The sequence below is a fragment of the Lactuca virosa genome, chromosome 5 (assembly GCF_052849685.1).
Source record: "Lactuca virosa cultivar CGN04683 chromosome 5, Lactuca_virosa_CGN04683_v6, whole genome shotgun sequence".
In the NCBI taxonomy this organism is placed as follows: domain Eukaryota; kingdom Viridiplantae; phylum Streptophyta; class Magnoliopsida; order Asterales; family Asteraceae; genus Lactuca; species Lactuca virosa.
In genome coordinates this window covers 291,814,946-291,828,392 of record NC_136430.1, presented here as the reverse complement: position 1 = coordinate 291,828,392, position 13,447 = coordinate 291,814,946, and the positions used below count along the sequence as shown (strand labels likewise).

General features: G+C 32.2%; 1 long non-coding RNA gene across 11 annotated transcripts; it reads left to right on the top strand.

The window, feature by feature from the left end:
• Positions 1-1,852: 1,852 nt before the first annotated feature.
• Positions 1,853-8,593, top strand: LOC145114988 (uncharacterized). Of its 11 annotated transcripts, none has more exons than XR_013711372.1 (6): positions 1,853-2,622; positions 3,069-3,564; positions 3,696-4,138; positions 4,272-5,016; positions 7,019-8,168; positions 8,271-8,593. It is a non-coding gene; the product is annotated as an uncharacterized LOC145114988 (long non-coding RNA). The 11 variants fall into 11 exon arrangements; XR_013711377.1 differs by having other exon boundaries at positions 1,853-3,158; positions 3,257-3,275; positions 4,069-4,138; XR_013711370.1 differs by having other exon boundaries at positions 1,853-3,158; positions 3,257-3,564.
• The last annotated feature ends 4,854 nt before the right edge of the window (positions 8,594-13,447 follow it).

Genomic DNA, 13,447 nt, shown 5'->3' with positions numbered 1-13,447 from the left:
TATGATCGATAACATGAATCTAATCTAATTTACATTAAAATTTCAACCACAACATACAATGATATTCTTAAAAGAATACTTAAATCAAGAAAATACAAAAAAGAATTAGTATATGACAAACTTACAAATTAAAAACTTCAACATAATAACATGGCTCGAAAAATTGTTCAAAGCCCTCAAACCAACACAAAAAACTTTAAACTTGTTTTCTTTATAAATTTTGTATGTGATTTGTATTTGTATGTCTACTAAAAAAGATTGACCTTTTTATAGTAGAGTATCCATTAAATGTTTATTAAATATATTATATAAGTTATAAAAACTTTGAATTGTTAATCATTATTAAGAGACTTTTGAGTGGTATTCATTAAAATAGGAGGTTTCAAATGCATGAGGTGTTTGCAAATTTTTATGGGGGTTTCAAATGCATGAGGTTCAAGAAAAAATGCTAGCTTTATAAGTATGTAAGATATATATATATATATATATATATATATATATATATATATATATATATATATATATATATATATAGAGAGAGAGAGAGAGAGAGAGAGAGCTAGGTTCAAATGTGGATTGACATCTATTGTGCGGACGTGTGGACAATGCTATTATGTGAGATTGACAAAAAAAATATGTTGTTTGATAACGTGAATACATTGAATCTTACATAACTATTGTCATTATCACATATTTTCGTTAATGAAATCGTCTCTAGGGTTATTATAGACTTTTTATTATTATTATCATTCTGTCAAAATGTTTATTGGGTTGAATTCTATAAGAATGAAAATAAGTGAAAAATGATGCATGAGAACAAAAATGAATAAGGAGAATACATGAAAATGACAGTAATTGTCTGAGGTTGAACATATTCATATTAGTAAACAACCTATTCTCTTACTAATTCTCATAGAATATTACTGTCCACACGTCCGCACAATAGTTGTTCGTCCACATTATAACCTAGCAATATATATATATATATATATATATATATATATATATATATATATATATATATATATATATAGAGAGAGAGAGAGAGAGAGTTAGGTTCAAATGTTTCCAACAATTATTGTGTGCATGAATTGATCAATCAAAATTTAGGAAAAAAGAAATCATTAATTAAACTAATAAGGGTATCTTAGTAATATTACATATATGTATTAATTAAATTAAAATACGTGAAATATTCTAATAGAATATTACACTGTAAATATTCTAATTTTGTTTTTAAAATGTTAGAATATTCTAATATTCTACTAGATTTGTCAGATATGTAAAATATTCTAATATTCTACTAGAATATTTTAATATTCTACTAAAATATTTCACAGATATTTCAAAAAAACGGTATTTTTTTTTGGAAAATATAAATAACGAAAATAATATTTAAAAATTTATTTCGAAAATTTTCAATTATTTTGCATTTTAAAAATGTTTTTTTTATATACAAAATGAGTGGCTAGAATTGCGTCTCACGGTCTCATAAAATATAGTCGTCTCAAATGAACCTAACCCTATATATATATATATATATATATATATATATATATATATATATATATATATATATATATATATATATATATATATATAAAGTAAGCCTCCTTTTTTAGAATTTGAGGTAAGTGGATAGATGAAAGTGCGTGAGAATTAAGCATGATTTTTTGAGGATTTATGAGGATTTTTGGTGAATTTTAGAGGATCCAAATTGTTTCGGGTCGTTTCAGTTCGGATCGGGTCCAAGTGCATGCGTGTCATGGCGCGTGACTTTTGAGCGTGTAGTCCAATTAAATTAATTGGTGTTGATGTTACCTCCGTTATCACCGCCCTTTAACCCACATATTAGAAGTTAGATTGTTGAATACGATTTGTCATTCTCTCGTTTATTAATCCTTCCTGGTTTAACTTCAATCTTTTTTCACTACAATTACAGTCGTCTTCATAAACTTCTGATTCAAGTTCAATTCCAGTGGATGACCGTCATCCTTAGCTCAGGCTTAGGAAGGAACCGACAAGATACCAGTTTGGAGATCGGATGGTTGCACCACCATCCCCCTTCCATCACTCCGTTGTCAACAGCTTGCCCACCTATCCTTATCTCATGCTTCCCTGTAGTAGTCTTCCAAAAACGACATCGTCTAAGGTCACCACCTCCTTGTCTGCTGCCGGTCATCCTTACCTCATGCCGAAGCTGAAGACTTGACGGTGGATTTTTCTCCTTGGTGCTTCCCCTCAAGCTCCTCGCCACTTTCTGCTTGATTACTAGCTGAGTCACAGCTTGAAGGCTCAATTTCTCAGCACGTGTCTTTAAAGGGTATTATATTATCATCTGCCATTTAAAGTCGGTTGTTCTTCTCAAAGAAATTACCTTTATCTTTATCCTCGTTTTGGCGACTATACCTTGTATATAACATTTGTATTTGTTTAATGTATAATCTGAATGATTATCATGCTTATTTTTCAAGGATGTATCTTATGGCATATTTGTCATCCTTGATAAGCAACTATTCTTTATGCTAACAGTTGAACAGTAGTTTAGCTTTCAAATTTGACATCAACTTAGACGCTGAGTAGCTCTAAATGCTCTTGCCAGCCATGGTCATCTCCTATCTGGTACATATACATTCATAGTATTCTCTCATATGTTTTTGTTCTTACATCCATTATACATCAATTTCATTTTACTTGGATATAACTGATTAATTTAAATGTATTTTTGAGAGTTTCTTTGCCCATTTGGTGTTTGATAAAATGCCACAGTGAACTCATTTTAGGTTTGGAATGATGGTCTCTTGTTTTCTTTTCCTTTGATAAGGCTGGTACAGTCTTTCTCAAACGTCCATGATTTGATTAACCGATGGCGGTTTATTTGATCTTGCCCCAAGATTTGTTCCTCAACTTCTAATCTAGGGTTTTAATTTGGTTTGGATGGTTGAACGAGATAAAGACAGGCAATGTGGTAGTGAATGTGTTGTAGGGGAAATTTGAAGGGTAGTTTTGTGGCAAGTCCTATATAATTATATATTTTTTATCACATCTGAAGTAGTTTGTTGTTTCAGTTTATTGCAATTTTCCCTCTCTCTTGGAAAAGCAGATCACTTCTGAGGTTATCTTTGATCTTTCGTCTTCAACATCCCAACATCTCCACAGTTAGTATAAGTATAGAATGATTTATTTTAATCATATTATGTAAGATTCTATTTTTATTAATTATATTGCATTTGATTTCATTTCTTGAATGTTACAGGTGCACTGTGTGTCTTTAGGTGAAACTTCTAAAGCAATATTAAAGTTGTTTTTTGTTCGTTAACAAGTTAAAAAAGAGGGCATTAAGGGTAACAAAAAAAATCCATTTTATGTGTGTATAAAGCAAAAAAGATTCCAATTACTATAAATAACTGTACCATGTATTATTTGTCCAATTTAAAAGGCAACGCTTACGATAAACAAGCTAATTCATCAAACTTGGAATTAAATTAGACAGACCCGATACTAAAGATTACATTACCACTAATGTCATTCAAGAACCTGTCGGCAAGCTTTGACTATAAAAAGGTATCTATAATGGCTATTTATAAAGATATATATATATATATATATATATATATATATATATATATATATATATATATATTTTTTTTTTTAATAAATTTCCCATTTCTTTAAATAAGTGTGGTCTTTTGTAGGTGGACTTTGGAGCTTTATTCAAAGTATTGAAAGGGTTCATTCAAGATATGAACAACAATCACAATGACACGTTCTATAATTGTTAATCTTTTTTTATTTTTTATTTTCATATTCACACTTTTATAAATTAGCATCTGATCAGATGTTATAAAGAATTATAATTTTGCCTTATGCAAATCAATGAGACTGGTTTTGAGGAAGAGCAGAATTTTATTGCATGTTTGATTCATATGTTGTATGATTATGATCTAGAAGAGAAGTTAAAATTCCTATGTATTTTTAAATACAAAAGGATGTTTACATTATTAATAAATACAGAAAGTATCATGTCATTATGGTTCTTGATCTTTATTCTATGTTACTTTTTTTCAGATTATATGTATGGTGAATAAGCATAATTATGACTGGATGACCCAAGCGATGCCCTTGACAATACCTCCATGTATGTACAATGCTCTCAAGGTTTATTCTCTTTTAAATTATGTTACATCTGTTTCACTGTGTTTATAATTTGTGCATACTGCCCTAATATTTATCTTCTTTTACTTTTTTATACATTTTTCATGACGTTACAGTGGATTAGGCGAGTAGACCTTCATATGAGAATGCTGGTGAAGATGAAACACCATCAGGACATTGAACCAAACTCATAGGTCTTATATCATATATATTTTAGATCAATCCGACTATCATACCTTCATCTCTTCCCATTACCAACATTATACTTTGTAATAAAAAATAATTTTCTGTGGAACAATTAATTAAGTAGTTTTCATAGTTTAATGTCCTAATAAGACAAAAAAAAAATAAAAAAATAAAAAACTCAAAAATCAGTAACTATTTCCATCTAACATTAAGAATTCATATCATGAGTACAAAAAAAACAAAAAAAAAACTTTTTTGATGAATGAATGATGATTGCAGGATACATGAAAATTAAAAACAAAACATACAAGAAGGTTTAAGAAAACAGAAAAAAGTGGTATTTAGGTTTGCAAGTCTCAAAAGACGAGTAGTTAACCTTTGTGATAATAGATGACAGATTTCAACAAAAAAGATCTTAGAATCGAGGTAGAAGTCTTACCAAAATCTCAGAAATTGAGCTAAATGAAGGGTTGAATCAATTGAAAAGGTTGAACCAAAAGGACGGTAGTATAAATCAAATCAATCGAAAGACCGGAATCATGGCTCATGTTGCTTTCATTTGGATCTGGTTCTTAAGGGATTCAAAGAATTACTTTAAGCCTTCAGCATGAAGTTTTCCCACTGGTTGGAGATCCAAAACTTAATCCAAATACCTGAGGATACCTTCTAATCTCAGTAAGTCTCCTTTTTCACAATCTTAAAAGTCACCAAGCAACATTAAGTTTCGTACTCGTGGTTTTCTTTCCTTCACACTCGGGAAGGAGTGTTTGTTTAGCTAAATGTGGGAAATAACAATCCACTTTCATTCATTTGTGTCTGATAGCAATGTACTTGTATTTCTTTTTTTGTTCAGGTATTTTACATTGAATATGTCCATTTATATCATTCTACTTTCAATATTTTTGTTATTACCACAATATACTTCATTCAATGGTGAAGGTATAACCAAATTACCCTTCGTGGGGCGTGCTTAGCACGACCCTTAAACGTACCTAGTATATATATAAAGAAGCCCATGCCTCTAGAAATTGAGGTAAGTGGGTTTGCTGGAAAGTTTAGGAATTATATCGAATTTATTTGGAATTATGAGGATTTTTCAACGAGTTTTATGGGATTTTACATGTCGTTTGCCTTTGTCTTATGCCTTCCCTCCACAAGTTGTTCCCTATTATTTCTCCACAAATACTTTCAATACAAGTTTGGGAGAAACTTTGTTTTCCCAAGACAACTTCACACCGCCTACAGTTTTACATTTCCCAAACCACCACCAACTACAATGTCTATACTCTTTCCATCTTCTCTCTCAAATGTCTCGATTGTTGTTCTCTCTCTCTCTCTCTCTCTCTCAAAAACCATTTCCTTAAAACCACCTTCTTCATCTCCAGATTTTACCGATCATCCACCGTTGTCCCCATAACCATCTTAATCGTCACTGTTCCTCCACTCTCACCGCTTGTATCCCGTAATCGATTTACTCCAGCTCTATAGAACACTGGTACTCTTTCTGCTGCTCCAACTTCTCCATTAAGGCATGCCTTCCACAGCACAGACATGTGACTCCTCCTTACTCTTGTGGCTTTCCCAATACGCTTCAATGATTTCAAGAAAGCACCATTATCCTTCTTCTTCCAGCAACATTTCCTCTTCTTCTTTATCTCTCCCCTCCATCTTCTAAAACGAGATTGAAGCTTTTTTATTTTTCTTTGCACAATTTGACATAAATTCTTTCTAACCACTTGATACCAACAATAAATTTTTCCTCTTTCGTGGGCGATACTACACCTGAATCGCAGTCATTTGAAAGATATGGCTTAGGGGGCATCATATCGTGTCCTTTTTTCTTTTGATTCTGGTAAGCCTCTTGCCATCGATTTGAACTGTTGGTTCATATCTGAAACCTAAATATTTCTGTCTCCTAATCGATTCATTGCTAAAATCCTTTTCCTTAATCGGTATAACTGAATTGTTTTTCATGGGTTCGATTGAAAACAAAACAAGAAATGCACCTCCCTCCTATCCCAAATGGCGAGATTGGAGAAAGCCACCGACACCGCCCCGCTCACCGAATTTCAATACAAGTTTTGAAGTAGCTTTGTATTCACAAGACATTTTCAAACCGCTTTCGGCTTTTAACCTTTTCTAGACCACCACCTATTCAATTTGACTAGATCACCTTTCTTTTTCCATCTTCCCTCTCAATTCTCTCTCCTTACACCTTCTTCTCTGTCACTCAAGACTCTCACACCTTAAAAAATCGATTTAATCGCCATTGGATTCTACTTTTAGGGTGTTCATGTGTAGAAGGATGAGCGACATGTGCGACCCTCAAACAAGGCTGGATTTCAAAATTCCATGTTAGTTGATTCATTCCGTTTAATTTTTCTTCATAAGGTTATTGAAATTGTCGATATATGTTTATTTGTAACTACTTTTTTACTCTGGGACATGTTCTCCATCCCCCTCTCACACAGTGGACTCAAGTTTTGAGGTTTCAAACTTACAGGAGCGAAAGAGAATATATTGAAAGAGTTTTTGATGGTAGTTATCCGATTGCGGGTTCCATATATCCATCACAAACACGAATAAATCACTTCATCGACCATCTTCATAGTCTTTGTTCAAATTAGGATTCTTGGTTTTAGTTTTTCATTTTTCATTTTTGTGTCTACTTTTCCAGGTGAGTTTCATGGAGAACAAAAGGTTCCTCAACTTCTTGGTTTTTTTATCAAGAACATATTTGTGGAACACATCAGAAGTGCAATTTGGTCACAATAACATGTAATGAGAAGTAATCTCCAGGTGTGCTCCAATTATTTCTCTTGAAAGATTTGATAGGGGGGGTGTTTGGCTTAGCTTTTGAGAGGGCAAAAGTCCTTTTAGGAAATGTTGCAAAAAGTCAGGTTTACCTGACTTTTCCAAAAAGTTCATTTTTCTTATATCTAGATGTAGCTTTTACAGGATCTGTTGCTTTTATCAAACATCTTTTAGCTTTTTATCTTTTCCTAGAAGCTAAAAGATGTTTTATAAGATAAAACAAACACCCCCTAGAATTTGAAGTTCTCTCATTTGTGTAGGCGGTTGTGCTTTGCCAATTGTAAAAGAATAAATAAGACATGATTAATAAGTTGTAAGCTTTATTAGGGTAGTTCCTTCTTTTCTACTAATTTACAATTGACTCCTTGTCCAAGAGCTTGCTAAACAGGGGTATATACTTTACTTTTTTGCTTTAAAGTCATAGATTGAAGGTGCATCTGTGACCTTCTTCAAGTCGTTGTTGCTATGTTTGATTTTCTAAGGTGTTGAAATTTATAGAGGAAAAGTATTTAAAAAATGTATTGATTTAGAAATTAAATTAAATTATCTTCTAAACGAACAAAAGGAAGTGTTACTAACTTGCAAGTAAGGATGAATTTCGATAGGTCTACCTGAGTGAGTTCTGAGGGCTGAGTTATTCTTGATTCTTACTCAGGATACACCAGAGTTACATTGCTCTTTAAACATGAAAGATAATAAATTTATAGGTGTGAAAGTTTAAGGAAGTTGGAGATTAAGGATTGCCCTTTTTTGGGGTAAGTCTTTTTTGGTTGGAGACAATGAGAGATCCCTTTGGATGTATTCTTGTTCTGTTAACATAGTGTTGAAGCGTGTATGCTTTTAGGTCAGATAATGCCTTCTTGGCATTAATGTTAAAGTTATTTATACGATCCCGAAATAAAATTCTCTGGTTAAGAAGCTTGTACATTAACCACATGGTTGCATAGGTACAATTAATCATGTGGCTCATGGCAAGTCGCCATTTGTGAAAGATAAGAGAATCTGGTGTTCAGGTCAGTACTTTTTTCCTGTTTGCTTTTGACCAATTTCAACTTTTAACACTTACTCAATTTGTAAATTTGAGATGGTTGATGAAATGTTATTGTTTTATGCAGGAAATGATGTTGAAAATGTTCTGAAATTTGCTGATATATTGAGGATTGTAACTGGAGCGACTTTTTCTTAATAATCAATTAAAAGCAAATAATATTTTGTTGAATGAAGATGGGATGGCAATGTTGACTGATTATGGGAATCACTTGACACGTTACTTAGTTAACATTTGTTATGTATTCGAGTAGATGTACTGAAACTATATGCATTAGTCAATTTAAATGCCCAACATTAATGAACACCCTCTTACAAGCTTTGTAGATTTTTTTTTGAATAAACCTCTATGGGCCGTGCTAAGTACGGACCTCATAACATACCTAGTGTATATATATATATATATATATATAATCACAAATCCCTGCTTAAGTGTTATGACTACCTGCTTCAAGTCGTAAGCATAAAACCAAGCTAAAGATGCATATAAAGCAATTACACATACGCGAAGGTAGAAAATTCAATCGCCATATAAAAACGACAAACACAAACACTTGAATACAAATGGCATGTAATATATAGCCTATTACTATCGATAAAACTTAGTTCTATACAAGTTCAGCCAAGGACACAATATATGGTCACACTGATTGTGTGAGTCACATTTATCTTGTGGTCGTTATTATTGTGTTCCTTAAATGGTGTGTTGTGTGTTGTTTGTTTCCTAACACCATACACATGCTACCAAATACTAATGTTGTTACTAAATTACTCGCTAGCATATACAATTTAAAAAATCAATCGTATTTATCTAAATTTCTCAAAAAGAACACACGCCCCCTGCAAGGAGCTCGAGAACCATGATTATCTTCACTTTCATAATCTCTTGACTAATTAAATGAGTTATATGTTTAAAAGATTTTGACAAAATTACGACACACATTGAAATAGGAAAAAGTAAAGTTAAAGGCTGAACGAAAAATCCACATTTCTCCTATTTCCTCTATTAGGTAATTGTTTGTTGCAACTAACCCGATCTAGACCGCATTAAGTCTTTTTTAAGTAAAAAAGAAACAATATGCATATACACTACCAAAGTCGCCTCGTTTTGGTAGGAACAAGAACTCGAATCATACACTTTCCAATCAGCTAGAAAGATCAATTAATAAACAAACCATAAGAACATATAAATTCCATGGTTTTTCACTAATTAGACGTTGTCCGAATAAATAATGTTCAAAAAATATATGAGATAATGAGGGCACACTAAGGGATCGAATGAGGGGGAAAATAAATGATAGCAAATTGCAATCAGTCAAGACTTAATGAGGAAACTCTCATTTTCGTGATTATGTTAACTAGTGCTTTCTCCATCAAGTCAACAACCACCACTAAAATATAGCTTAGATCATTAAGTCGAGTCACTATTACTCTCATTTCCTTTTCATTCTTTCCTCTCTTTTTTGGTGACCGACAAATGTGACTCGAGAAATACAATGTTAGTGGTCATGACCCAATTAACAATCATGACTCACTACTCAGGAGGAGTACTCACCACTAACAACAAATATCGTGGAAGCGACATCATTGCCACCTCATCATCACATACAACCATTGAAGGTTGGTGTACTTATTGCTCCACACCACTATATCTCTCTTATTTTTTATTATTTAAATAAAATTATATATTTTTTATTTATTTAAAATGTAGAGAGAGATAGAGAGAGAAAAAAATTAATTGGATGTACATCGCCTCCCGACCACAAATGATTATGACCACTAAAAACCACTAGCTACTACTAACAACCATGGTGGTGTTCATGTTAGTGGTTGTGTGCCAAGTGGACAACGAAGCCCTCCGTGGAGAATACCCAAAGGGCCTTAAGTTTTACGACTATCCACTTCAGGTCGTCACTACCAAACCAAGCTAAAGATGCATATAATGCAATTTCTCATACATGAAGGTCAAAAATTAATTCGTCATACAAAAACGAAAAACATAAACACTTGGATACAAATGACATGTAATGTAATTATTTTCGATACAAATTCTCCATAAGTTCAGCCATAAACACAATATAGGGTCAAAGTGATTGTGTGAGCCACATTTATCACGTAATCAAATACCAAAAAATGTTATTTAACAATTGTCAAGCATAAAAAAATCTCTCACAGACACAAGAAAAAATATTTAATGTGGTTCGATCGATATGACCTACGTACGCAGATAGTAAATGAGTGTTCTTATTCACTAGCTTGAACACGATAATACATTAGAATTCAGATCCTAGCTACTAACCGTTATACATGCAAAGTACAAATGTAAAACCTAACTAGAACCACGTTAGGCCAACTATACATATCAATACAAGTCCATCGCACGGGGGTGGAGGCTTTAGGCCTAACGACCCTCATGCTACTCCAAATATGTATCATGTTGAAAATCAGTGTCGAGTTTATTTTGAATGCTCAACTCTTAAGTTACATTTAACAATCTCCACCTTGGGAATAATTCTAAACTCCAGAAACCCATAATTTCCTACTCCATCCTCCCAAATTGCCTCGTAGGAACTTAACTGATACGAACTTCTACTAAGTCCAAGCAAAACTTGAAATTCTCCATGGGAAACAACTTTTCAACATATCAAATGAGTTCTCATTGGTATATATCTTTTAAATAGAGAACATTCCATCTTCCAAAACACCCCTAATGAAATTTAGTCTTACATAAATATGTTTTGTATTCTCATAATAAACCAAATTCTTTAAAAGACACAAAGCACTATAAATGTCACAAAACAAGATAGGCTTCTCCACCTTCAACTCAAGACTCTAAACGAGACAGTGTAATCAAATGTATTCATTTATTCCTTCAGTCATTTACATGTACTCTATGTTAGTTGTAGGCAAGGCAACTTTAGGTTGTAACGTTGACTTACGACTTATAGCACATCAGAATAAAGTAAAGATATATCATGTAAGTGATCTTCTTTTCACTAGACTGCCACCATGGTCTGAGTATGTATAACCTACCAACCCTTTATTTTGTTTGTTAGCACTATAAACTAGACAAATGTCCATCGTTCCCTACAAATATCACAATATCTAAGTGATCGTTTCTCAATGAGCTTTTCTCGAATTACTCATAAACATGTTGACCACACTAACTACATGAGCCAAATTAGGTACTTGTGGGAGAACAAAAAAATAGAAATGCCATAGTAAATATTTGACACTACTCTTCTCTAATGTGTCGAACTGCTTACTCAAATTTAGGGATGAGCATCGGAACTGGCCCGGCCCGAACTGGAACCGGCCCGGGAATCGAACTTGGTGGAAAATAGGAACCGAACCAGGCCGCCGGTTCTACCGGTTCCGGTTCCGGTTCTTGTCGGGTCTTCAATGTTGGAACCGGTCCTCGAGAAATAGCAACGTATTTTGAGGAATATTTCGGTTATGGTTTTAGTGTTTGCCGGTTCTTACCGGGTTTTTGCCGGTTCTTGCAGGGTCTTGAGAAATATTTCAGTCCGGTTTGGTTCCCGGTTTTGGGTTGGTTCCAATGACTGGTTCCTACCGGTTTCAGGTTCCAAAAAACCACAAGAATATCGTCCTGGTCCCGACCGAACGGTTCTATCCGGTTCGCCAGTCCAAATGTTCATCCCCACTCAAACTAATCGTTAGGTAATAGGATGATTTAATTTAATGGTAATGAGTTGGCTATGAGTAATGATAATGGGCTGCCTTCTTAATGGATAAAAAAAGGAGTATGAAAAATGGAATAACTCACTTTAAGACGGGGTTTAAGGAATCGAAACTGTTTGCAATTAGGGAAATTTAAGGAGCGCTCCTGGCCAACTAAACTGAGAAAGATTTCAGAAATATTTTACGTAAACTATTATATATATTATACTAACTGTTTCAAATAATTGGTGGATGACACAATAATTGGTGCATGGTAAAACATTTCTTACTAGTCACCATTAAATGTAGATAGTAACATTTTTGTAGTATATATACCATTCTATTGTAAAGAATTGGATGCACGATGATATACATTTTCACAAGATAAAATATTTCATATTCCTTCTAAATCTTCTTTCTTCTCCATCAAATTTCTTTATCAAAGCTACTAGTTTGGTTTGGTTTAAAGTTATATTAATTACACTTAATTTATAACACGTTATTAACACAAAAGCTCTAATCAAAGTTATTAAACAAGTGGAAATCACATCTATCTTAATCAATGTATGTATTACTTAGTAAAAACACTATTAATTATAGAAACCTTCATCATATTAAAATAATAATAATACTAATGAATTAATAAAACTTATACATTATGGACATTATGGACTACTAAGACTTTTTATTTCTTACACTAACATTTTTTTATGTATTTTAATTTTTATGCATACTAACATTTACATTATGCAACTAACTTTTATTTATGCAAAATAACATTTACATTATGCAACTAACTTTTATTTATGCATACTAACATTTATATTATGCAACTAACTTTTATTTGTGTATACTAACATTTAAATTATATTTATTTATACATGTCAATGTTTATTTATATTTTAAATACTCTTCTTAATTTTATTTAAACATTTACTAATATTTATTTATGTTTCTAATTAGTAAAATTATACCAAGTAAGGTTATGTATTAGTTATAAGTGTTATTAGATGATTTATGAAATACATATACACACACAACGGATATATATATATATATATATATATATATATATATATATATATATATATATGTCACGGTTATAAACAGTAAAAACAACGGCTATATTTTTTACTATAAATAAACATCTTTACACTGTTTATTTTACCCACAACAAATATTTTCTCTTTTCTATCAAACAAATCAATTTCAAGAAATCAAGCTTCAAGATGATTCATCCTTTTGTGATAATCATGACTATAATAGTCATGTTACTTCTCATCCCAATTCTTAACATCGAAGATAATATGAAATTTCATCTACTTTTAGGCTTGTATGCAATGTTAGCTTTACCGCTTCTTTTCGTGTAATATTTATTGAAATAAATGGATTTTAATTTTAATTTTTTATTTTGTTTAAAATTTATAGTTACAATATGTCCAACATTGCAAAAGCATAAGTTTGCAGCACTTGAAGTTAGTGGGAAAAACTATGTACCATAGATGATAGATGTAAAAATGCATCTTGAATCCATGTGAATCATAAATACTATATATGAATTCAA